The sequence below is a fragment of the Leopardus geoffroyi genome, chromosome C3 (genome assembly GCF_018350155.1).
Source record: "Leopardus geoffroyi isolate Oge1 chromosome C3, O.geoffroyi_Oge1_pat1.0, whole genome shotgun sequence".
NCBI classification, from domain to species: Eukaryota; Metazoa; Chordata; class Mammalia; order Carnivora; family Felidae; genus Leopardus; species Leopardus geoffroyi.
The window spans coordinates 124,125,421-124,152,885 of NC_059338.1; the positions used below are offsets into that span (position 1 = coordinate 124,125,421).

General features: G+C 38.0%; 2 long non-coding RNA genes across 5 annotated transcripts in view; one reads left to right on the forward strand and one right to left on the reverse strand.

The window, feature by feature from the left end:
- Nucleotides 1-18,291, reverse strand: part of LOC123585984 — a 78,174-nt gene extending 59,883 nt beyond the window's left edge. The window contains exons 1-5 of one of the 3 annotated variants that reach the window (XR_006706519.1): nucleotides 18,248-18,291; nucleotides 15,214-15,337; nucleotides 14,710-14,821; nucleotides 13,332-13,539; nucleotides 11,616-11,748 (exon numbers count right to left, since the gene is read on the reverse strand). This is a non-coding gene — a long non-coding RNA (uncharacterized LOC123585984). Of the gene's footprint in view, nucleotides 1-11,615; nucleotides 11,749-13,331; nucleotides 13,540-13,882; nucleotides 15,338-18,247 lie in introns of all 3 variants that reach the window. The other 2 variants (XR_006706517.1, XR_006706518.1) reach the window with 2 other exon arrangements.
- Nucleotides 1-25,804, forward strand: LOC123585983. 2 transcript variants are annotated; one of them, XR_006706516.1, is made up of 5 exons: nucleotides 1-45; nucleotides 4,114-4,203; nucleotides 11,610-11,792; nucleotides 22,125-22,231; nucleotides 25,546-25,804. It is a non-coding gene; the product is annotated as an uncharacterized LOC123585983 (long non-coding RNA). The 2 variants fall into 2 exon arrangements; XR_006706515.1 differs by lacking the exon at nucleotides 11,610-11,792.
- The last annotated feature ends 1,661 nt before the right edge of the window (nucleotides 25,805-27,465 follow it).

Genomic DNA, 27,465 nt, shown 5'->3' on the forward strand with positions numbered 1-27,465 from the left:
GAATAACACAACAATCTGCACTGCCTGAACCACGGAACTCAGCAGGTATGTGGCACGGAGAGGTGAACTGGGGGAGAGAGAAGTCGCGGGAAGGGAGGTGCTTTTGCGGGCTGAGACAGGAAGGAGACGGGGGAGGTGCGGGGGGAGAGTTTGGGAAAAGCACCCCCCCAAAAAAAAAATCTGGAGAGAAAGTGGAGAAGTGGAAACAGTCACAGGGACTGAACTGAAAAGGGAGAAAGGAGAAAAGAGAGGGTTTAAATTCCACTAAGACTATAAACAAGGGGAGCGGAGAGTCTGCAACTCCGCAGCTCGATACCTGGTGATGCTCTGATGAGAAGGGCGAATCCCCAGGAGCAGAGTGAAGCCCAGGCAGTTGTCAGGCCACAAGGGGAAAGGTGGTTCCCTTGCTGGGAGGACATTTGGTAGAGGCCATGCAGCTGACAAAGGTGCCAGCAGACCCCACGGAACAGCCACATTCGCTGGTGCTGGAACAAGGTCGCTAGGAGTGAAGCTGGTGCCAGATGTGTGTTGTGATTTTCCATAATCCCTGAAATGCTGCTGCTACACGATCACATGAACTTTTTCTGGGGTGGGCTGGCAGCCAGCCCCAGTCTCTGGGCATCGGCACCAGAACGGTCCTGCAAACATTCCTGGGGTGTGGCTGGCATCCAGCCATTGCTTGGTGAGACCCTCCACAGAGGGACAAAATGGGTCAGAGCCACAGTCCCTCAGAAATAAGGGTCGGGAAAAACAGCCGCATCTGAGATAAAACACAGGAGGGAGGTGCTGCCTGGGGCTTGGTCATGGACAGTGTAAAAGCAGGGAGTGCACAGAAGCCAGAGTCAAAGGACAGATGCGTGATTACTGATCGGGGAGAACAGAGTTCAGATACTGGAGATTGGTAGCTAGGTGACGCCATTTTCACCGCTCCCGTGCACGCCCATACGCACCTACAAGCACCACCACAATCCAGCCCAGTAAGCTAAGCAGCGCCATCTAGTGCATAATGGAGCCTTTACACTAAGCCCCACCCAACTGGGCCAACCTCGCTCTTCAGGAACACAAATCTCTCCACCTGCTTAGTTTACGGACTATAAATCACAGTTTGACTTCTAGGGGAAAACGAAGTAATTTCAATTGTATTTCAGTCTGTTTGCTATTCCATATTTTCAATTTCCTTTTTTTTCTCTTTTTCATTTCTTTTTCTTGAATACAGAAAGAGAAAAATTTCGTTTTAATTTTCAATTTTTATTAAAAATATTTTTCTTTACTTTTTCTACTATATTTTTTACTTTTGTGTAAAATTTTTCAAATTCTATTTTATTTCCATCATTTCATTTTATTCTATTTCAGTGTATTCATTTTTCAAAATTTCAAACTCTTTCCTTTTTTTTCCTTTCCCCTTTTTTCTCTAATCTATCAAGCACCTTTCAACACCCAGACCAAAACACACCTAGGATCTAGCATCATTTATTTGATTTGTGTGTGTATTGTTTCTAATTTTTTAATTTTAATTTTAATTAAAACATTTTTATTTTAATTCGTTTACCTCATTAATTCCTTTTCTCTCTTCAAAATGATGAAACAAAGGGATTCACCCTAAAAGAAAGAACAGGAAGAAATAACAGCCAGGGACTTAACCAACACAGATACAAGCAAGATGTCTGAACCAGAATTTAGAATCATGATAATAAGAATACTAGCTGGAGTCAAAAATAGATTATAATCCCTTTCTGAAGAGATAAAAGAAGTAAAAGTTAGTCAGGATTAAATAAAAAACGTTATAACTGAGCTGCAATCCCAAATGGTGTCATCGCAGCAAGGGTGGATGAGGCAGAGCGGAGAATCCATGATATAGAGGACAAACTTATGGAGAATAATGAAGCAGAAAAAAAGAGGGAAACTAAGGCAAAAGAGCACAATTTAAGAATTAGAGAAATCAGTGACTCATTAAAAAGGAACAACATCAGAATCATAGGAGTCCCAGAAGAAGAAGAGACAGAAAAAGGGGTAGAAGGGTTATGTGAACAAATCATAACAGAAAACTTTCCTAACCCGGGGAAAGACACAGACATCAAAATCCAGGAAGCACAGAGGACTCCCATTAAATTCAACAAAAACCGACCATCAACAAGGCATATCTATGCCAAAATCTATACCGAAAATCTATAAAGAATTTACCAAACTCAACACCCAAAAAATAAATAATCCAGCGAAGCAAAAGACATGGGCAAAAGACATGAATAGACACTTCTCCAAAGAAGACACCCAGATGGCCAAGCAACACATGGAAAACTGCTCACCATCACTCATCATCAGGGAAATACAAATCAAAACCACAATGAAATACCACCTCACACCTGTCAGAATGGCTCACATTAACAACTCAGGCAACAACAGATGTTGGCAAGGATGCAGAGAGAGAGGATCTCGTTTGCACTGTTGTGGGAAAGCAAACTGGTGCAGCCACTCTGGAAAACAGTATGGAGGTTACTCAAAAATTAAAAACAGAACTGCACTATGACCTAGCAATTGCACTACTATGTATTTATCCAAGGGATACAGGTGTGCTATTTCGAAGGGACATATGCACCCCAATGTTTATAGCAGCACTACCAACAATAGCCAAAGTATGGAAAGAGCCCAAATGTCCATCGATGGATGAATGGATAAAGAAGATGTGGTATACATATACAATGGAGTATTACTCAGCAATAAAAATGAGTGAAATCTTGCCATTTGCAACTATGTGGATGGAACTAGAGCTAAGTGAAATTAGTCAGTCAGAGAAAGACAAATATCATATGACTTCACTCATATGAGGACTTTAAGACACAGAACAGATGAACACAAGGGAAGGGAAGCAAAAATAATATAAAAACAGGGAGGGGGACAAAACATAAGAAACTCTCAAATATGGAGAACAAACAGCAGGTTACTGAAGGGATTGTGGGAGGGGGGATGGGCTAAATGCGTAATGGGCATTAAGGAATCTATCCCTGAAATCATTGTTGCACTATATGCTAACTAACTTGGATGTAAATGAAAAAAAAAAAAAAAAGTAGAATCTAGTGATTCATCACTTATATAAAACATCCAGTGCTCATCAATTTTACCTAATTTTAATCAATCGAAATTTAAACTTAAAAATCGGTTCTTGGTTTGAGTTATTAGAAAAATTTTAACTGTATTTGGAACAACTTGGACATTCGAATCTACTTGCTTTGACTATAAATTTTGTGACATCTACATACACACCAGATTCAGGTTAGTTAAAAAAAAAAGATACAAAATATCTCAATTTTTAAAATATCTGTTATATGTTGCAATGATATTATCTTGGATATAATGTATTAAATAAAACCTATTTTTAAAATTAAAAAAAAAAGAATATGTGTCATCATTGTATATGGCAGGTGTAAGGGGTGTGGAAATTAGGGAGTAAGTCTTTTCTCCTGGGTTGTGAAGACTTCCTAGGGGACAATGGGCAGGACAATTTATTTATATGTTAACTTTTAAAATTAATACATTTCAATTTTTATATTAGATATTTTCTGTTCATCCGTTGAATTTGCTTTACGACCTGACAATAATTTGTGATTAAGTCTAAAGAGTCTACTCCAGACCTGGCATGCAGAAAACACTCAATAAATACTGTTGGCCAATTTTCTAGACTTTTTTAAAGCATACTTTCTAGAGAATTAGTTGTGAAAAGTTTACTGTCAACCTCACATTTGTGAAACTAGTATCTCTGGGATGTGTAGTCTAGTGAGGCACAAGTTTCACTCCACGTGGGATACGATTAACCATCAGGCTCTATTAGAAGCTTGCACCAAAGCAGACTATCACATACAAATGGAGGCATGATGAGGCATTTCCATACCCCATGCCACTCTTCTCTTGACATCGTGTCAATACAAATCTTCCTGTATTCTTTCCTTAACTCAGTTAGGCCCTGGGTTGACATTAGCATAATTGACCTAGAAATTATAGATAATAGCAGCAAGAAATGGTTTTAACAGGCTAGACAACATTATTTAGTCTTTTTCTATAATTCCCTTTTTATTACTGTTATTTCACTCTCTTTAATCTATTTACCACCCCTTGTGGAAGCACCAAGGCCTTTGAGGCTGCTGTGAAGCACCCTTTCTGCGAAAGCCAAGCTTCCTTAAAATGTCATCATTCCTCACAATAACCTTCAAGGTCAGTTACTTAATGATTTTATGTTCCAAGGAGAATTGGGAGACTCTAGGTTAAGTGTCTTTCCCCAGACAGATCAGTAGCACAGCTGGGGTCAGAACTGTACTTTTGGCTCCAGTTAATTCAATTGGAAAATAATGTACCCCCTGTCCCCCACCCCCACCCCACTAGGATTGCTGCCAAGACCATTCAGAAGGTATAAATGTAGTATTCTGGCTGTGAGCCTGTATTTTACCTTTAATAAATGGGCATGCTTATTCTTCCCAGGTGACTCATCAATGAGCCTTAGTCTTTCGACTTAGCTATGCACTAAAGTTTACGTGAGGGTAGGATCCAGGGCACTGCATGGGATTACAGCAATAAGAGCCTTTTTGTCTAGAAGCTTTCCATCAGTATTAATGTGGAAAACTCAAAAAGTACTCTTCTTGCCATATGTGGAGCAGAATAACCTGGCTCATGTATGTGGAGCCTGTCCTATTGGCACTAAGTACCTTTGGCAATAGTCCCAACAAATCTTAGCGAGTATCCAAGGTCAAGTTTTGTCAACACTTGGGTGGAAGTCGTCCAGAGAAAACCCCAGGTGTGGCAAGAGATAAGTAGATGATTCAGTAGTTGACATTCTCCCTTCTGAGTCAATAATTAACCCCAGCATGCTATTATTGGCATTCTGAAGCCTCCTGTAATTTGCATGGCTTAAAAATTAGACTCAGTAGAAACTACTGGTCCTAAAGATAGTCAAGAGAAAGCAATGAACCTGGTTGTAGCTACATCTCAGAATTAATTGGCTACATAAATTCTGTCAAGTTCTTCAGGATTTTTTGTAAAAAAAAAATTTGCTTTAATTTCTCCATAAAAGCATAATTTCCTTGGAAAAATTAGTGTGGACATTACAGCTGTGACATAGCATCTTGACAGTTGTGGGAATGGTTTTCTCGTGCTGCAGAATTGCTTTGAGTTTCTTCCAAAAGAGAAGGCCACATGTGAATGGTAGTTGGGCAATGAGGCTCAGACACTTCAGTCTCTCGGTGGCTACAGACACTTTTCTCTTCAGGGAAAGACACATTTCTGAAGAAATAGCAGCTGAAATATTTATGCCTATTTACCTTAACCTTTTTAGTTTATATTCAGAATGTTGATACTTTTTTAAGTTTATTTATTTATTTTGAGAGAGACAGAGAGAGAGAGAGCAGGGGAGGGGAAGAGAGAGAGAATCACAAGCAGGCTTCGCACTGTCAGTGCAGAGCCCTATGCAGGACTCAAACTCGCGAACCACGAGATCATGACCTGAGTCGAAAGCAAGAGCTGGTCACTTAACAGACTGAGCCACCCCCAGAATGTTGATGCCTAAGTTTCTTAATTATACCTTCATTTTATTAAACCATAAATTCTTGATGTTTAGGATGAATATTTTCACTGCTATTTTTGCGTAAGGGTTAAACAGGGCAACCCTATTGATTAACAACTGTAAATATAGGCTGAATTTCTTCCTGGTTCATAGTCCAGATGACACATTATATGTTCACGTGTTCATGATGGTAACATTTGCAAGCAGCTGAAGAAAATCACTTTCGATAAAGATTTGTGAGGAAAAGAGACCAATCTAAAGGAGGGATGGGAGGATATAACTGATTCAGACATATCCGCTCTACCAAGTAATATCTTTTGATGAATGGTCACTATGATTTGACAGAATGGGGAAACTGCTAAATTAAGAGACCACTTAGAAGCAAAAATAGTAAATATATAAGTGTTCAAACTACTCTTATAAGCTTGATAATTTTTTTTATTTTAGTCTTACTGAGGAATAACTGACATATAACCCTGTAAGATATTTAAAATGTACATGTAGTGATTTGATATACATATGCATTATGGAAGGACTCCCCCAGTCAAGTTAATTAACATACACATCCATCCCCTCATGTATTTCTTTCTTTCTTTTTTCCAGTAGGAACATTTACATTCTACTCTGCTAACAAATTTCAGTTATACAGTATATTGTTATCAATTACTGTCACCATGTTTTACACTAAATCCTCAGAACTTACTCATCTTATAGCAGAAAGTTTGTACACTTTCACCAACCTCTGCCTACTTCCACTCCACCCTCAAACCCTGGAAACTAGCTTTCTACAATCTGTGTCAATGAGTTTGACTGTTTTAAAAATTTTATTGATTTTTTGGATTCTACATATAAGCGATGCCATATTTGTCTTTCTCTGTCTGGCTTATTCCACTCAGTTCATCCAAATTGCCACAAACAGCAGGATTTCCTTATTTTTTATGGCTGAATAGTATTTCACTATATTGATGTGAGATAGATAGATGTATACAGATATACATCTGTCTATCTCACATCTTTGTTCATTCATCCATGGACACTTAGGTGGTTTCCATGTCTTAGTTACTGTAAATAGTGCTACAATGAACATGGGAGTGAAGATATTTCTTCAACATCCTATTTTCATTTTCATTTCCTTTAGAGATGTATCCTGGGGTGGAGTTGTGTCGTATTTCTAGTTTGTTAACTTTTTAGGAAACTTCAGTGTTTTCCATAGTGGAGTACCAACAGTGCACGAGAATTCCCTTTTCTCCACATCCTCACTAACCCTTGTCATCTCTTGGCTTTTAATTATAGCCATTCTAATGGGAGGGAGATAGTATTGTTGTTTTGATTTGCATTTTCCTGATAATTAGTGATGTGGAGCATCTTTTTTTTTTTTTAAGCTCATTTATTTATTTTTGAGAGAGAGCACAAGCAGGGGAGGGGAAGAGAGAGCGAGAATCCCAAGCAGGCTCCACACTGTCAGCACAGAGCCTTGAACTCATGACTCCTGAGATCATGACCTGAGCCGAAATCAAGAATCTGGCGCTTAACCAATGGAGTCACCCAGGTGCCTTGTGGAGCATCTTTTCATGTACCTGTTGACCATTTATATGCGTCCTTTGGAGAAATTCAGCTTCTCTAGCCATTTTTTAATCAGTTTCGTTTTTGTTTTGTTTTGCTATTGAGTTGTACGGGTTCTTCATATATTTCGGATATTAAGCCCTTATCAGATACATAGTTTGCAAATATTTTCTCCCATCATAGATTGCCTTTTCCTTTTTCAATGGTTTCCCTTGCGATGCAAAAGTTTTCTTAGTTTTATATAATACCACTCTTCTATTTTGCTTTTGCTACCTTTGCATTGCTGTCAAATAACAAGAAATTATTGCCAAGATCAATTGCAAGGAGCTTATTCTCTGTATTTTTCTCTAAACATTTTACAATCTCAGGTCTAATCATTAAGTCTTCAGTCGATTTTGAGTTTATTATTGTGTACAATGTAAGATATGGGTACAGTTCATTCTTTTGCATGTGACTGTCTAGTTTTCCCAACACCGTTTATTTAAGAGATGACCCTCCTGCACTATATGTTCTTGGTTCTGTTGTCAATTGATTGAGCATATGTATGCATGGGTTTCTTTCTGGACTCTATTCTCTTCCATTGATCTATATCTGTTTTTGTGCCAGTACCAAACTGTTTTCATTGCTGTAACTTCTTAAAAACTTTTTAAAATGTTTATTTATTTTTGAGAAAGAGAGAGAGAGACAGAGCACGAGCGGGGAAGGGGCAGAGAGAGAGGGAAATACAGAATCCAAAGCAAGCTCCAGGCTCCCAGCTGTCAGCACAGAGCCTGACATGGGGCTCAAACCCATGAGCTGTGGGATCATGACCTGAGCCAAAGTCAGATGCTCAACCAACTAAGCCACCCAGGTGCCCCTGCAACTTTTTAACATAGTTTGAAATCAGGAAGTGTGATGCCTCTACCTTAGTTCTTCTTTCCAAGATTGCTTTGGCTATTCACAGTCTTTTGTGGTTCCCCACAAATTAAGAATGATTGTTCTATTTCTGTGAAAAATGCCATTGGAATTTTGACAGGAATTACATTGAATCTGTAGATTACTTTGAGTAGTAAGTACATTTTCACATCAGTTCTTCTAGTCCATGAGTATGGAGTATCTTTCCATTTATTTGTGTCTTTTTCAATTTCTTTCATCCATGTCTTATAGTGTTTAGTGTAGAGATCTTTCATCTTCTTGGGTAAATGTATTCCTAGGTATTTATTTTTTGAGGTACAATTGTAAATAGGATTGTTTTCTCAATTTCTCTTTCTGATGGTTTGTTTTTAGCATATAAAATGCAACTGATTTTTTTTTTTTTTTTTTTTTTTGTAAATTGACTTCGTATCCTGCAACTTTACTGAATTTATTAGTATTAGTGTATTAGTTCTGAAAGGTCCTTGGTAGAGTCCTTAGAGGGTTGTTTTTTTTTTTTTAACATACAGTATCACATCATCTGCAAATAGAAAAAGTTTGGATGACTTTTATTTCTTTATATCCTACCTAATTGCTCTGGTTAGGAGTTCCTGTAGTGTGTTAAATAAAAGTTATGAGAGTGGGCATCCTTGTCTTGTTGCTGATCTTAGAAGAAAAGCTTTCAGCTTTTTAACATTGAATATGATGTTAGCTGTGGATTTGTCATATATAGACTTTATTATGTTGAGGTATATACCCTCTATATGCAGTTTGTTGAGTTTTTATTATGAATGCGTGTTGAATTTTGTCAAGTGCTTTTTCTGCAACTATTTAGATGATCAGATAATTTTTATCCTTCGTTTTGTTAATGTGATGGATCACATTAATTGGTGGATGTTAAACCATCTTTATGTTCCTGAAATAAATCCCACTCGATCATGGTGTGTGATTCTTTTAATGTACTTTGAATTTAATTTGCTAATATTTTGTTGAAAATTTTTGCATTTATGTTCATCAGGATATTGACCTGTAATTTTATTTTCTTGTAATGTCCTTGTCTTGTTTTGGTGCCAGGATAATGCTGGCCTTGGAAAATGAGTTTGGAAGTGTTCCTTTTTCTTCAATTTCTTTTTAATAGTTTGAGAAGGAATAGTATTAATTCTTTCTCAAGTGTTCGGTAGAATTAACCAGTGAAACTATTCAGTTTTGGACTCGTATTTGTTGGGAGGTTTTGATTACTGATTCGATCTCCTTACCAATAATTGGTCTGTTTAGATTTTCTATCTTTTCATGATTCAGTCTTGGTAGATGGTATGTTTCTAGAAATGTATCCATTACTCCTAGGTTGTTTGATTTGTTGGTTGTGATTATCTAGTTCACATCTGAAATTTAAATAGGAAAACCAGATGTTTTATATGACTGCTCTTCCTCGCAGACATTCCTTGGGAAACCATGAAGACAAAAGTAGGACAGTGTTATGTTCCCAGCAACTCTAAGCAAAATGGGGCAGTGAAGGAGATTTATTCAGAGACCGTAGCCAGCCTCTTGATAGTCAGACCCTCTTCTGATTCTAAAGCTCTCTCTTAGATTTTTCCACGGTAACATCCTTTCTCAATCGTGCTTTCCTGAATATTTTACACTCCACCTCCCCTGAAATGTGTCTGCTTTATTTCCCCCTTTCCTTTGGTACTAGATAGTAGATTGGCTAATCTAATAGACTCACTATGAGAAAATTTTGTAATTGTTAATAATAACTTAGCATGTTAACTCCTTAATGTTACCTTTTAACCAGTGCTCTTCATGCTTTAACCCAGTGGCTTTTTAATTACTTAAAAAATAAAAATTAAAAAATGCTATCAAACGTATGTCCCCTTGGTACCAGGGGTGGGTAGGGAATAGGTAAAAGCTAGTGATAATAGAAAAACAATGGAATATTTATTTAAAATAAACTTTCTTAAATGACACCATCTAGGGGCGCCTGGGTGGCGCAGTCGGTTAAGCGTCCGACTTCAGCCAGGTCACGATCTCGCGGTCCGTGAGTTCGAGCCCCGCGTCGGGCTCTGGGCTGATGGCTCAGAGCCTGGAGCCTGTTTCCGATTCTGTGTCTCCCTCTCTCTCTGCCCCTCCCCCGTTCATGCTCTGTCTCTCTCTGTCCCAAAAATAAATAAACGTCGAAAAAAAAAAAATGACACCATCTATTAGATTTTCTAGATCAAGATTTTTTTTTTTTTTAGCCAAAAGAATTAGGAGGTGGGATAGTAAGAGTGGGAAGGAATAAAAGAAGCATTAGGAAGGAAAGGAAGTATTGAATAAGAATGAAGAAAATTGTCATTAAGTACAAAATGATTATATACAGTGAAGCAGAATGCTGTTCTTGTCAAATGAGAAGGAACATTTAAACGCTTTCCTGAAATTAAGAAACCTAGTAGTTAAAATTATTAAAATACTCTTGAGAAAAAGTAACCATCTTCAAAATTATGCTGGCAATTTAGTGCTATTTTATGTATTATTCATGGTAGCCCAGAAAAAGAATTTTAGCCTAGGAAGAGAGTTTGTAAAAAGTGATTACTATAAGTCCCTTACTTTACAGATATATGAACTGAGGCACAGTGAATTTAAGTATCATGCTTAAGATCAATAAGCTATAGAACTGACATTGAATAAATAGCCTTTAATCTAATGCTCTTATACAGGATGAGTATAAAGATGTCTACATCATAATCCCCAGAACCTGTGACTACATTACCTTAAATGCTAAAAGAGATTGTGCAGATGTGGTTAAGATAAGGATTATAAAAATGGGGAAATGATCCTGGTTTATCTGGATGGGTCCAATGCAGTCACAAGGGTCCTTGTAAGAGAAAGACAGAAGCTGAGAAGCAGAAAAGAGATGAAATGGTGAAAGCAAAGTTCGGAGTAATGTGCTTTGAAGATGGAAGAAAGGGCCACAACCAAGGAATGTAAGTGAACTTGAGAAGCTAAAAATGGCAAGGAAGTAATTATCTCCTAGGGCCTCCAGAAGAAATGAAGCTGTGCCAACACTTTGATTTTAGTTCATAAAACCCATTTCAGATTTCTGACCTGCAGAAATGTAAGATAATAAATTTGTGTTGTTTGCAGCCACCAGGATTGCATTAATTTGTTATAGCAGCAATAGGAAACTAATACATGCCTTTCCATCTAAACTGCTTACTTCATTTCATTAAAATAATCATGAGTGTTATTGAAAGGAGCAGAGAAATCCAGGAACTTTACTGAAAATTCAAATTACTGTTACTAGATAAACTGTAGCACAGATAGATGAACTCATTGACTAGTTTTCCCACAGGCTAACATATGAACAAAAGTCACTATTTAAAAAATTTCTTTTAAAGTTTAAAATAATTTTTAAAAATGACTAAATTGTTTTAAAATAAAATGGGAGAACTACTGTACTAGGAATCATTTTGTGCTAGGAAGCATTTGTTGGCTAGCTTAAGTAAAATGGAAACTAAAGTCTAGAAGAGAAGCCAAACTATAGAAAGAAGAGGAAATCTTCCAAGAATCAAAGTGGCCACTTTCTCTATCTTTCTGCCTCACCTTGCATGGTTCTTCCTCTCTTTGTGCACAGGCTTACCTGCAGCCTAGCTTTTTCCATTCCAGGTGATCCTGAGTTCAACATGGTAGCTCCAATTCTGGCTTTTTCTTAAATCCCACTTCAAGTCTAGCAGACACTGACTGGAGTCACTTTTTCAAATATGATCTTCAAGCTGAGAAAAATAGAGAAGAGAGCTGGAGAATAAGATGAAAACAGGTACATCTGAATAAGACGCCCACCGTTGTCTAATCAGTTGGGACCATAGGGCCCCAAGTTCCTACTCATTAAGGGTTGTGCAGGAACACTATTAGAAAAGAATATGTGGTACAGACCAAGTGACCAATATGTTGATTACATCTCTAAATATTCAGGTATAAATTTATAACGTTAACTGCTATTATTGTTTTAAAAAGACAAAATACATACATTAACATTTTCATTAGGCATAAAAGGATTCATGATCAAACAAAGTAATATAAAGCAAAACACATTAATAAGAGACCAACTTCTAGGAAAGCATCAAACAGGATGAATAAAAGTAAAGGTAAAAACTAATGAGTTAGGGGTGCTGGGTGGCTCAGTGGGTTAACATCCAACTTTTGATTTCAACTCAGGTCGTGATCTCAGGGTTGGGAGATTGAGCCCTGCATTGGGCTCTGTGCTGGGGCATGGAGTCTGCTTAAGATTTTCTCTCTCTCCCTCTTCCCCTCCCCACCACTTCCGTTCTCTTTCTCCCTCTCTCTCTCTAAAAAACAAAACAAAACAAAAAACAAACGTGTCAGAAAACAGAGAAAATTTAGAATCAATCACTTAACGTAAGTGCTTGAAATAATTACAGAGTGACATGAGTGAAAGAAACCCTCAGTAAGTCAAATCAAGAAAAAGTGGACAGTAACAGAAGTAAATAGTATTGTAAGTGAAAAATATAATAAAACTACAGATACCTAAAAGAATTAGAAAAGCAACAGAGTACCATGTGCGCTATATACAAAAAGGTGAATATTATTTAGGAAAATAACAAACTATTACTCCAGTTCAAATAGAAAACCAGTAACTCGGATTTTTTTTTAAGGTAAATAACAGTTCTCTGTCCAAACTTATTCTTGTCTCCAATTTAGTAGACAAGAAATTCCAAGTAATACCTTTTGATGAAAGGCCACTATAATACCACAGAGTGGAGGTCGTATTATCACTAGCCTTTGTCTGTTCCCATCTCACCTACTTCCATCTCACAAATAATAAAGGCTTACTTACTTAGGCAATGATTTAATTCTTTTTAAAAAATGTTTATTATTTATATTTTTGAGAGAGAGAGAGCATGAGCAGGGGAGGGGCAGAGAGAGAGGGAGACACAGAATCTGAAGCAGGCTCCAGGCTCTGAGCTGTCAGCACAGAGCCCGATGCGGAGCTTGAACTCACAAACTAGGAGATCGTGAGTTGAGCCAAAGCCGGATGCTTAACCGACTGAGCCACCCAGGTGCCCCTAAGATAATTCTAATAAAACGATGTTTTCATAAAATGACATCTGCGAGAAATGTTGGAATTTGCATTCACATTTTTCCTTTCCTGAAAGTTATTGCTCATCAGAGACTTTAATTCCTTAACCAGATAAGGTCCTCTGGTACCTCAACAATATGGGAAATTGGACTGGAGAGAAATCCTTGATCAAATAAAAGAAAATGGAGGCAATGAACCTGGTTATAAGATTAACCTTTGTAAGGTCGGTTAGCAGAACAATGAGCCGTGGACACCCACAATGCCGAAATCCCTCAAGTGGACCTTGATGTTCAGGTGCTAGAGAGCAGGCAGAACATGAGCCAAGGCACAAGGTAGGCACTATCCTAGGTTTGATGTGAGTGGTGGAAAGTATGGAGGTGAGGCGTGCTATCCAGGTGGTAGATAGCAGGTCAGGCGCCAGTCAGCTCTTGTCTCTTGGGGTGTCCGTTCCCAGCGATAATCACACCTGTGTGGGGAATAAAGGAAACAAAGTCTCTTTTTTTCTCGCCTCAGCGTAACCTGCTGAGGCTGTTAATGTTTTTCCTGGCTTTTCAGGATTGATTCAGGCAATGAAATGCGGCAACAGAAAAGCAGACTGACTTTTACAACTAGCCCTTCTTTTCAGAAACTGAGATCATTCTTTCTGTGGTATTCCTTTTAATTCCAAACTGTGAACATTAGAGCATATGGAGAAACCAATAGTACTTAAGACTGTCACAGATTAAATAAAGGTTATAGGTGGCAAACTCATACAGGCAAGTTCATCCAGAACAAGCTTATTTTAAGTGGATATTTGTAAAAGTACATACCATTTCCATCAGCAGGAGTTAACCCAGCTGTGCCAAAATTAGCAAGAGCCAAGACTGACAAATTCCTTTGGCTTTCTCCAGTAACTATTTTCTATACTTTCATTATCCTGCTTCTGAATTTGGTGTGAAAATGCATCACAATTAATGTCTAACACGATGCCGTTTATGATGTGGTTTTAAATTCCTCGGGAAATGGAATTAAACCATCAGACCCATTCTCTAGGTCTAAGGTGAAAGGTTAATGGATTTACTAAAACGCTAAACAAATTCAAAGCAGTATCCTTTGGAGAGAGAGATGAGGAAAAGCATCAAACGCTTGTCTGGACAAATTTTTTCCTCCATTCTGAAAATATTCTAAATAACATCAAAGGATGTGCAGAAAAACGACCGGGGCTCAAGAATCGAATAATGATGAGTCCTTCATTACTGCCTTCCACGGAGGTTTTCTAGCAAATTTGAGTTACCTTGTTTCTTGGAAGACATGCAATAGTAAATCAACAGCAAATGTTATCTACATGTAACAGATGGTAGAGATGAGACTGCAGAAAAACTGATATGCTCAGCTTCTCAATCAGTGGTAGAAAGAGGGAGTAATATTCAGACCCGGGAATCCATTACTCACTACTTGGGCCATCTCTTCTTTCCAAGAATTGAAAGTAAGATATTGCAGTTGAATACACAAAAGCTATACTGCTTCAAAAAATCTGGGCTCAATTATAAATGATGCAGCAAACTACATTATTGTTTTAAAGTGTCCATCCCCCTTTCTACCTCCACAGGAGTATTCTTCCCTGTCTTTAGAATTTGGGCTTGCCCACACGACTTACTTTGACCAATGGGCTGTTGGCAAATGCACTATCAGCGAGAGCTTGAAATGTGCTTGTGCAATTATCTTCCTGAGTCTCCGTCATTGCCATGAAAAGAGATTCTTCTGCGTACCTGTTTGCCCCAGATTAAAAACAAGTGGAGCCAACCGTAGCCAAGCCTGAGCTTAAAACAGAACCATCCATCTGAGTCTAGATCAGCCAACTCCAGTCAACAAGCTGACGCATGGAAAATAAGCACTTATTGTTGAATGGCACTAAGATTTTATGGTTGCGTAATAATAACTGACCAAACATGAGAATTATGGGGACTACAGTCTACAGCCTAGGGTCTGATGGTTAATCTCCTTTCAGCTGTTTCTGGAGCTGCTTTTCCTATTTTTAACTCGTGAGCCTTAATTCCCCCCAGGCTAAGCTGATTTGCTCCAGCTCCCAGCCATTTCTCCAATCAATATTGCACCCAGTTTAATTGTCTTTACTATTGCCCCAGTATTTACAACTCAAAACCTCCGTGTCCCATGGGTTGATTGGTTTTTTCTGTTATTGCCCAGAGCCGTCCATAGAATCTTCAGGGATGCAAACGGGCTTAAGGTGTTTACAAACTTGGTGTCTGCGTATTTTTCCTCTTCTGCTATATTTAGAGAAAGACTAAGGTTACTGTTTGTTCAGGATAGGTTTTGTCACTGTGAAATGTTGTTTTCTTGTGACATTCAGAAAGCAACTATTTTTTAAATTATACAATTTGAGTAGAATCCCATATGAATGAAACTGAGAAAATATAAGAATTGCTTTATTACATTACAAGTCCAACTGAAATAGATATATCGATTCATACAATGTATATAAGGGGATGTAATTCAGACTTGCAAGTTGCAGGGTGCCCACTCTTGGCACTATTGACATTTGGGGCCAGATAATTCTTTGCGGTGAGGGGCTGTCCCGTTTAGCAGCATCCCTGGCCTTCATGCAAGAGATGCCAATAGCACCTCTCCTGGAGCTGTGTCAACCAAAAATATCGCTAGACATTTCAAAGTGCCCCTGGGAAAAATTACCTCTGTTGAAAGTACTGACATAGAGGGTATTTCCTTTCATTTATCAGCTAAAGATAGCTCACTCAGAAACTTCTCCGTTTTCCCTCTTCCCACCCCCACTCATGATTCTGCTGATCTACCTGATCCCTAGACTCTCTCTAAAACCAAGGATAGTCATTCTTGCCTCATATCTGTTAAAGAAACATTTGCCGCATTTAAGTCCACTTACAATGCAATGATAAATGTCAAGGCAATATTAATAAATATAAAGTCTTAAATAGAAAGGGCCTAGTGAACATAGCATCAGTTATGCTAACTTTTTGGCTCAGTAGTATATATTGAAGCCAGACTAGCCAGATTAACAGGATACAGTAACAATGGATCGTGTGTCTGAACCTGCAAACAGTCTTGTTTTGTAGATCTGGTCATCATAATAGTATTCATTAAAGTGATAGTTTACCTGTATCTCATTTTTCTCAATTGTATAGAGTTAAGAGTACAAAATTTTCCTACAGATTTGAAGAAGCTTTGCACTCCAAAACAGTTACAACTAGTTTGATTCCTATAATTAGATAGTATAAAATTTCTTGCATGCAAACACCATAATCATATTTTGTTTTCAACAAAGAACCATCTGTTTTATAAAGGATGCACTCCCAGGCATGAGATATTTCATTTAGATACCATGGTGTTGCCATATTTTCCTGCCATGTGAACCATAGTCATTACGAGTGTAAAGTCCACAGCCTTGTATTGCAATAACGTGATCTCCTTTTCCAATGTGATTTTAGAGGCAGCATGTCAATATTTTATTCATAAAATGACATAGCAAATGTGGTAGTAATTAAAACAGTTCAGCTTTGAGCCAACCACACTGGCAGATGGCGAGTACTTCTTTACCGACAATCTTAGAGCAGAAGCTATAAAGTCAAAAGATGTTTACTTGGGGAAGGCATTGGCCAATCTAACTACCACTGTTCCCTCCAAGTCTAATTTTCAATAAGTCTTATTTTTAAACACTCTAATTTCATTCAATTAGCCTTTGAACTATGCTTGGAAAGTGCTCCAAGAGATAATGCCTAGCATTGATCACATATATTATTATCTCATTTTATTCTCTTCAAGGTCTTACAAGATAGGTATCATTGTCTTCATTTTACAGATGGAGAAATTGAGGCTTAGAGAGATAAAGTACCTCTTCCAACTGAGTGTCAAATAAAGATTTAATCCCATGTCCAATCTGACTACAACACTCCTATCCTGAAATGGTAGACTAGAGGTCAGAGTCATAACCATATGATGAGTTTGTAGCCAAATCATAATATATAGGCCACAGATTTTTGCCAGACCCAACAAACTTTCTCCATCCTTCTTAAAATTCTGTGCCTTGAATCATTTATGACAAAGTTCCATATTAAACAAAAAACTGGTAGGCAATGAGGAGAACCATATTAAAATCTTGCTACAAATAAAGCTCTGTTCTCTAGTTCTTAAGTAATCATACTGTTTCAAAAGTATAATTAGGGGCACCTGGATGGCTCAGTCGGTTGAGTGTCTGACTTCAGCTCAGGTCATGATCTCACTGTTCGTGAGTTGGAGCCCCATGTCGGGCTCTGTTCTGACAGCTTGGAGCCCGGAGACTGCTTCAGATTCTGTGTCTCCCTTTCTCTCTGCCCCTCCCATGTTCTCTCTCTATCTCTCTCTCTCTCAAAAATAAACATTAAAAAAAAATCTAAAAAAAGCATAATTAAATTTTTGGTGTAAAAACTCAGCTAAAGAGGAAGAATAAAGTTTATCATTTTAATTTTGTTATTTCTTTCAAAACTGTGTTTACCAGTTAGTGGAATGCTGTGTGTGTGTGTGTGTGTGTGTGTGTGTAATTTGTAAGAAGTAAGGTTTGAGTCTTAGGTTTCATATTCATGCCATTCCTTTTCATACCTTCAGAAACACAATTAAAAATAGATCAAGAACCTTGTTTATGGTACAACTATTTTCCTGATAGAAGTCAGAAAACTATAAAATGAGTTGGTTCATGGCAATGTATATATTATTTCAGAGCAGGATGAGGAAACATAATGCCAAAAGCATGCACTAGAAACGTTATTTCCATATAAAAATAATGAAATGTCAGGATCAACAGGAATCCCATAAATCACTATTATTCACTTCCGTTTCTTAGTTTATTATGAAGTGCATGCAGCTATGGACTGGTGACCTTTTCTCCTAGTAAACCTACCCTCGACTAAATTGACACAATTCTACTCTCTCATAATACACACCACACACACACACACACACACACACACACATCTTATCCAAATTACATGATTTAGTTTTATCCAGTATTTGACCTTTCCTTAGCTCATATTTCTTGTTTATAGTTTCAAGCTTTTGAAAGCTTGACCTCTAAAAGTATTTTCCTTATGGCAAACAAAATAAGACAATTCCTTCAGAGCCTTTTACTGTATTTATATCTCATCTTGTTCCAGAAGCTATTTGAAAGTACTTACAGGGGCATCTGGGTGGCTCAGTCAGTTGAGCATCTGACTTCGGCTCAGGTCATGATCTCACGGTTTGTGGGTTCAAGCCCCGTGTCGGCCTCTGTGCTGACAGCTCAGAGCCTGGAGCCTGCTTCACATTCTGTGTCTCCCCCTCTCTCTGCCCCTCCCCTGCTTGCTCTCTGTCTCTCTCTCATAAATAAATAAACATTAAAAAAAATGAAAGATTTACAATGTGATGTATAGTAGTAGGACAATATTAAAAGAGACAGAAATTCAGAGCCAAAGAAAATAAGAATAACGAAAGGGAAGACTTTCTAATCTGATTTACTTAAAAAGTGAAAATGATTGACCACTTAGTCCCTGTTATTAAGATTATATACAAAAGAACCGACTCCAGACAAATATACCCTACGAGTTTTACTTTACTGGCTTTTTCTTCCTGCTTAGAGCCCATTCTTACTGCATATGAAGTCTTTCTGAAAGAACACCAAGTTAGTGGTGAAGTAGCGATAAGTATGGTTTACTGAGCACCTCCTCTGTGCTACACCCAAATCATGCGGCCACACTCTCAGCTGAATTCAATTCAGCTCATAGACGTTTCTGTACTGTTATTTCATTTTTTTTCTACACATTTAATCCTTGTGTGCCCTGTGAGTGTAAGCCCTGCTAGGGCAAGGACAAGATACTTCACTCCTTTATATCGCCAATTTTACCACCTCCACCTACTCAAAAAAAAAAAAAAAAAAAAAAAGCTTTATTACAAAAGTAGTATGTGGGGAGCACCTGGGTGGCTCAGTCAGTTGAGTGTCCAACTTTGGCTCAGGTCATGATCTCAAGGTTCGTGAGTTCCAGCCCTACATCGGGCCCTGTGCTGACAGCTCAGAGCCTGGAGCCTGCTTCAGATTCTGTGTCTCCTTCTCACTCTGCTCCTCCCCGGCTCATGCTCTGTTTCTCTCTCTCAAAAATAAATAAACATTAAAAAAAAAAGCAGTATGTGGGAAAAGCATGCTTTGACTATCTTTGTATGTGTGTATGTGTGTATTCTAAACCTACTCATTAGGGACCCTCAATCCCAATCTGAAAGTTTGTAAACAAGACGAAACCTTGCAAGGAGATTGGAGAGAGGCTGTTAGGGGTTGAATTGTGTGTCCTCTCCAAATCCATATGTTGAAATCCTAACCCCTGGTATCTTTACAGAGGTAATTAAGTTAAAATGAAGTCACAAGGGTGAACCCTAATTCCGCATGTCCTATAAGAACAGGATATTTGAACACAGACATATATAGGGAGGAGAAGGCCATCTACAAGCCAAGGAGAGAGGCCTGGAACGGGCCCCATGGCCCTCGGGAGGAACAAACACTCCCAACAGGCTGATCTTAGTCTTTCAGCCTCCAGAATTGTGAGACTATATAATCTACTTGATGGGCTTTTTTTCCCCCCTGTACATTTTAGATGACCCTCAAAATCCTGTTAGGTTCCTTCTCAGCAAACAGCCATATTCTCATGATGAGAAAAACATCAGATAAATTCCAATGAGGTTCTACAAAACGTCTGCTCAGTACTCCTTAGAACTGTCTGTATCATGAAAAACTAAAGTCTAAGAAACTGTCAGAACCAAAGGGAGCCTAAGGAGACATGAGGACCCAATGTAGTATGGTACCTAAGATAGCATCCAAGAACAGAAAAAAGGATATTAGGTAAAAACTTGTAGATAAAAACTTGGAAAATATGAATAAAGTATGGATTTTACTTGCTGAAAATGTATCAGTAACAAGTCATTAGTTGTGATAAATGTACTAGTATGTTAATAATAGGGGAGGAGCACCTAGCTGGCTCAGTTGGGAGAGCATGTGACTCTTGGATACATTGGTGTTGTTTAAACCAAAACCAAAGTTGTGGTGCTTTGTCACAGCAGCCCCAGGAAACCTGTATTAGGAAGCCCTAATACAGAAGATCTTTTGTTTGTTTTTCTCTCTTGTGTTTTTCAGCTTGAAGCAGCTAGGTAGTTTTGGAAGATGTCTGAACTCATGGACATAAGAACTACGTACACTTCACTCTTCATATTTATATACTGCAAACTATTAAGAGTATATACACAATAGAATCTGACAGCAATATTTAGTTCCTACTAACTGATTAATGGGTGGTCATCTTTAACCACTGTTTCCAAGAGAAGAATAATATATGTTCTGGTCCAGTCTAAACGATAAAATGTAGAGTGTCAAAATCATGAAGAAAATTTTATGAAAGTTTTACTCTGTGACTGTTACTGTTCTAAGCACTTCATGTTAATTATTTAATCCTTACAATTACCCTGGGAGAAACACTGGTATTATCTCCACACCTTGCTGCTTTGCACATTACCTCTTTCTTCAGGCCTGTGCTAGTAACTATGGAAAGTTCTGTTCTTCCCTTAGGTATGTGCCTAAAATATATTATTTTAAGAACTAATATTTGGTAGCTACTTTTCTCAGAAATCTTTTATTCTCTCCAATTTATTTGGCAAAATGCTGGATATAAACATTATAAGTTAATGAAAGTGTTTCATAAGAATGCAACACTTTATCATTCTATGGATCACCTATTTCAGAATCATCTTTTTTTTTTTTTTATTTCAGAATCATCTTGACTAATCATTTAAAATTCCATTTCCGGGGCTCTATACCAGACCTACTGAGTATATTTTTATTGGTGGGCCCTGAAAACTGCATTGGTAAAGAAGCTTCTTGGGTGATTCTTCTGCACATTCAAATTTGAGAAGAATGGCTTATTTTGAAAATGCCATTTGTGTTTTCACTAAATATTAATGTAATTGATTAATTAATTAATTAATTAAGGCCTTGCTTATTTATTTATCATACTGGAAGAGCATTTAAGAATGATAAAAGGATAGCAGCACCTGAGTGGCTTAGTCAGTTAAGCATCCAACTCTTGATCTCCGCTCAGGTCTTGATCTTGGACTCGTGGGTTCAAGGCCCATGTTGGGCTCCGTGATGGGTGTGGAGTCTCCTTAAAAAAATGATAAAAGGATAAATATAAAATTACAATAAAATTTCAAAAATCAATGTGCCTTTAAAGCAGATTACATGCTTTAGGAAGACAGGAAAAGCAAGCATTAATAATCAACAAATGAGCCTGGAAACATCACTAATCCGTCTGCTTTACATTAAATGTCTCATTAAGGAGGATAACGTTGGCGGGGCGCCTGGGTGGCGCAGTCGGTTAAGCGTCCGACTTCAGCCAGGTCAAGATCTCGCGGTCCGTGAGTTCGAGCCCCGCATCAGGCTCTGAGCCTGGAGCCTGTTTCCGATTCTGTGTCTCCCTCTCTCTCTGCCCCTCCCCCATTCATGCTCTGTCTCTCTCTGTCCCAAAAATAAAATAAACGTTGAAAAAAAAAAATTAAAAAAAAAAAAAAGGAGGATAACGTTGGCATCTGGTGACTGACCCCATGGATTTAACCGATTACTTCATAATACTGCATTCCAAGTTACAAGTTCAGAGCAGGTATTGATGAAAAACGAATGAGCCAGAAAGAAGAAAAGAATTAATTATAAAAGATAGGGTATTCTCATTATTTTAGGAAATTTTTCATCAACTTGATTTCTTAGAAGTCAGTAGTTTTATAGGAAAGGCTAAATATTTCTAAGTTTCTGATTGGTGACAGGAAGAGGCATGTTGTGGTAGCCAACCTTTAAAATGCCCTCAACGATCCTCACCCCCTGCTATTCATACCTTTGTCTAGTCCTCTGTGATATTGAATAGGACTGATATGCCTAATCAGTAGGATATTGCAAAAAATGATGGAGTGCAACTTCTCAGCTTAGGTCATAAATGACACTGTGTTTTTTTCTCCTGTTTTCTCTTTGGCTCACTTGCTGTGGATGAGGTCCACTGCCATGCTTCAGAGACAGCAAAGTACCCCCTGGAAAGATCCATGTGGAGAAGAACTGAGGTCTTCTGTCAACAACCGGTACCAACTTTCTACTCATGTGGGTGAGCCATCTTGGAGGCAAAACTCCCCAACCCCAGTCAAGCTTTCAGATAGCTACAAACTCAGCTGCCATCATGTTTATAACCTCATGAGAGACCCCAAACCAAAACATTGCATCTAAGCTACTTCTGAATTCCTAACCTGCAGAAATGGTTTGCTATAGCAAATATTTGTTTTTGTTTTAGGGAGTGTTGTTCTATAGTGGCAGATAATTCATACAGAGAAAATGCAATAAACTTAAGGATGTTTGGGGAATGCTGGAATAGAATTTAACAGTACTAATGTATCCATTCTTGCTTAGCCCTCCAAATCCAGATTCCATTTTCACTTTTCCATTGTTTTTTCAGATAGCTCCTTCTCAGTTCTCTTTGCTTTCTTGTTCTCCTCCAATCTCTAATGAATGGCCACTTCCCAGAGATCTACTTTTCTCATTAGTTCGTTCATCCCAGACCAAACCATCTTCTCTATGAGGATAATTTGTAGCCCAGAGTGCCTCTTTTAGGTTACAATATACAAATGGAATTTGAACATTTCCACTTAACTGTTCAAAGTCAACATATCTGCAAACAGATTTGTCTTTTTGCCTTTAAAATTGTCCTCCTCTGACTTCACATGTGTTAGTGAAGCCATGCTTCTCTACATTAATAAACCAACAAGCTACTAATTCTCTAACTCTTCATTTATTTTTCTCTGGCCTTCCTTCCATGTCTGATCTTTAAATTCTGTGAATTTATGCTTCATAACATCTTTAAAATTCTCGGCTTTTTTTCCATTACTGTTACCTGACTCACTGCCAGATCTTTGTGAGCTGATAATGACAATAACTCCGTGCAGTAATAATTGCGCTAACCAACTTACCTACTCTTCTTGACTCCAATATCTCTTTATTTCCATCCATCATGCACATGACTGTCAAATTAATCTGTCTATACACTACATCTATTCCTTTTCCACTCACAAATTGTCGATGGCTATTCCTTATCCTTAACTTTACCTTCCCCAACCCCTTCTCTAATTACTGCATTATTTTAATACTCCTCAACTGAACTGGGATTTTCCTTTCACTCTAACATGGCAAATACAGTCCCTCTTCCATATATCTTGCCCATTCCATTCTCCACTTACTAATGACCTCCTTTGTCTTTCCACTCACTAATGACCTCCTTTGTCTTTCTCTGCATATCCGTATCTAAATCTTTGTCATGTGTCACAACCCAGATCAAGTCTTGCATTTCTAATAGATTTTCCCTGATCTCTTTGGTTCATAAAGTGTTGCCAGCACATATACTCAAAGGCACAATGAATTCAAAGGCCATATTAGTCTGGAATGAAAAGTGAAGGATACTATTTATAAAAGTTTTCGGAACTACTATTATACTTGCTACTTGCTTCATTTATTTAGTAACAAATAACATGCATCTTTGTATTTTCTACCAATGAAAACTTAACTCAGCAGGAATCAGCTAAAATGGAATGAGATTACTGGAAACTTCTGGACATCCCATAATGTCATTTAGAATTATGAATGAATGTCGGTCACTAATTAACTGATTCTAACCATATTGTGCCAAGAGGATTGGGTCAGAGTAAATTTGTTATACTCTTAAATAGAGAGGGGCACCTAAGTGGCTCAGATGGTTAAGCGTCTGGCTCTTGATTTCAGCTCAGGTCATGATCTCACAGTTCATGGGTTCGAACCCTGTGTTGGGCTCTGTGCTCTCAGCTTGGGATTCTCTCTCTCTCTCTCTCTCTCTCTGTCCCTTCCCTGCTCTCTCTCTCTCTCAAAAATAGGTAAATAAACATTTAAAAAATAAATAAATAAAATACAGAGTGGCACTGAATGTAGCTGTTTGTTTCTCTTGCCATTGTATAATAGTCCAAGGCTTAACTGATTAAATTATACTTTCTACCAACAGTTTATTAAGAAAAGAGAGCACCACTGTCTTTCTCTTAAAATTAAAATAATTTTATGTGTCCTTGAACTCTCTTAAATGCTAGTCCTAAGGGCCAAGCCTATATAATGGTTTTTCTTTAAGAGCACCAACACAGAACACATGCCAAAGCCCAGAGAGAACTTCATAAAGTAATTTACAATTTATCCAACTACAAACTACTGACAACAATATCATGGAACTTTTTCATGTTTATGGGTCTCTTCTCCCTCTACAGATTGCCTGCCCCTCCAAGTCAGACACCAGGTTCAATAATTCATTCAATAAATGTTTACTCGACATTAGTTTTTGAATGATTCATTGAAAGATATGAGGCAAAATTGTAGGAGGCATGCAAAATTCTGATTTGCAAGCAACAAAAACCAACCCTGGCCAATTTTAAGAGAAAAAGAAAAACCAATATGTTGAAAAGCCATTGGGTGGTACATAGAATTAGGTAGAAGACTAGAATGAGGCTCAGAAAATAGGCAGGAACAAAACACGGCAGGACCATGACATCAAACTGTTTGGACAAAAACGCCGATGCCCTACATCTGATGGTCAGATGTTGGAACTCCCAGCACTGGACTTTGGAGGCCACTCTCGGTACTGTTGCCTGGGAGACTGGGTGTTGCTGCCACTTTTGCTTTAGATTCAAAGTCTGTAGTAGGCATGTCTGCTATGGTTATGCACCCCAGCAGCCACAGGCTAGGGAAACAGTGATAATTCTTTCCAGCTTCAACAGCAAGAGGGGGGAAAAATGTAGAAAGAGATAAAACAAATCAAGCATGGGAATGAGATTCAGATGCCAGACATTAAAAAATAAGTTTGTTAAAAAAGGGTATACATCTACTTTGATTCATTATGATTATTTTGCACTTCAGATAGATCACCCTAGCAGGAATCTTGCAAGTAGATTACAGAGCCAAATTGGAGTTTCAATCCGAAGATCCATACAAAACTTGAAGCTAACATGATAGGAAGGAAAAAATGGATTTGAGAGAAAGTGAGGTGATAAACTTGACAGAATTTGGAGATTGATTGGACTTGATAAACAAAAGAGGGTTGTCAATAAATGTTCTTAGATTTATGGCCTGGGAGACCATGTGAATTAAAAAAGAAAATTTGGGAGTATTAGAAAATTTAAGGAAGATGATGAGCAGTGGTTAGGGGATGTTAAATATAAGGTGTATGTGATAGTTTAAATATGGTTATAAATTCTTTACAGGTTTTCTTAGCAAGACATAGAGTCTATTTTCCCACTTCTTAAGATATAGCTGGTTGTATGATTTGCTTTGACCAAGAGAATATGGCAGAAGTAACATGTGACTGGTAAGTCCCCACGATAAGTGGTCTTATAGTTTCTATTCTCAACTTTTTGGAAGGTTGCCATCACCTTGTGAAGAAACTAGCCTCCTGAGGACTAGAGAGAACATAAAGAGAGAGAGTTGCAGCCATCCCAGCATTCTGAGATGAGATCCCCCAATACATGAATGAGGCCATTCTGTACTAGCCAATCCCCAGCCAACCCATTTGATTACTGCAGCCACCTAAGTGACCTCAGGTCAGACCAGCAGAAGAACCACCCGTCTGAGCTCCAAATTACAGAATCATAAGCAAATAAATTGTTGTTTTTTAAAGATATTATTTTAGTATGGCTTATTATACAGCAGTGGAGAACTGATATATTGCTAGTAGAATATCCAGAGGAAAATGTCCATTTGGGAGTTGGATATGAGTCTATGAGCACATATCAGAGATAATATGGCCATTATGATGATGGTCAGTACCAGGGACTGTATGAGATCATCCAGTATGAGATCATATTATTTCAGTCATGAGCAAAATCATTAATTTAAACCAACATTTAAGACATGAGTAGAGAAAAGAAATTAGTGAAATTATAAGAAGCATCCAGTAATGATTCAAGCAAATCCATTATGTTAAACAACCGGGAAGTCATGGGTAACCTTTGTGGAAACAATTTGTGTTTTTTGGAATGTTGGTGTAAAAGCCTATTGTTGACGGGTTGACACATCAGTAGAAAGCAAAGAACAACAGATGGTGAGTGGAGATATCTCTTTGCAAATACATTCATGTGACTAAAACCAAAGAGAAAGTAAAGTTGGAGTGTTTTTTTCCAAAATATGAAAAAGATACCAGCATGTTTATAAAATGGCATGAAACTTAAAAACAGATATTTAAATTATTCCAAGATTTTAGCAATGATGGAAGTTTCTTGAAGAAAAAGTGGAAGTAGGGAACAGGCATAACAGTAAAGAGACTAGCCTTTTTCATGAATAAGACCTGTACATCTGTGACCCTGGAATTAAGAATAAAAAGGTAAGTATCAGAACAACTAATTCCTGGGAGTGGGGCCAAGGATGGGGGAGTTGGGGGATAGGAGAGGCACAATCTACAGTGAATTAAGTGCCAGGTAGAAACAGGAAACAAAAGTAATTTCTGTCTAAGATTCTCCATTTTCTCCATAAGTTAGAGATTATTTACCTTCTCAAAGTGGACATATATGAAGAACAAGGAGACTCAAGGAGAGTGGTAAAGATTTGAGTAGGGAATGGGAGAGAATATCTGTGGTTATTTACTTATGACCACATATTCTTTGTAGTTCTTCTTAGCAAGGACTGGAGCCTCTTTCCCCAACCCTTGAAATCCAGTTGGTCTTATGCCTTGCTCTGAGCAATAGAATGTAGCTGAAATAGACGTGACTAACAAGCCTACAAGATCCAAGTTCAAATTTTAGCTCTGCCACTTATTAGCTGTATGATCTGTGGAAAGTGTATTTGCTCATTCATTCATTCATTCTTTCATTTAGCACATATTTGTTGAGTAATAGACTCTCATATGTGCCAGGTATTGTGCAAAATATTCATATGTTGAAATCCTAAGGCCCAGTGTGATGGTATTAGGAGGTGGGGCTTTGGGGAGGATGCTCAGGTCATGAAGAAGGAACCCTGATGAGTGGGATTGGTGCTGTTATGAAGGAAACCCCACAGAGCTCCCTAACCCCTTCTGCCATGTGAGTGCGCATGAGAAGTCAACAGTCTATACATCAGATGAGGGCCTTCACCAAAATTTGTCCCTGCTGGCAACCTATTTTTGGACTTCCAGCCTCTAGAACTGTGAGAAATAAATTTCTGTTGTTTATGAGCCACCAAGTGGTATTTTGGTATAGTAGCTCAAACAGAGTAAGAACACTGCCTTTGTGGAATTTTACTCCATGGAAATTACTTAGTCTGTGTCTCAGTTTGTCTTGTCTGAAAACGTGTCTTAAAAATATATAGAAA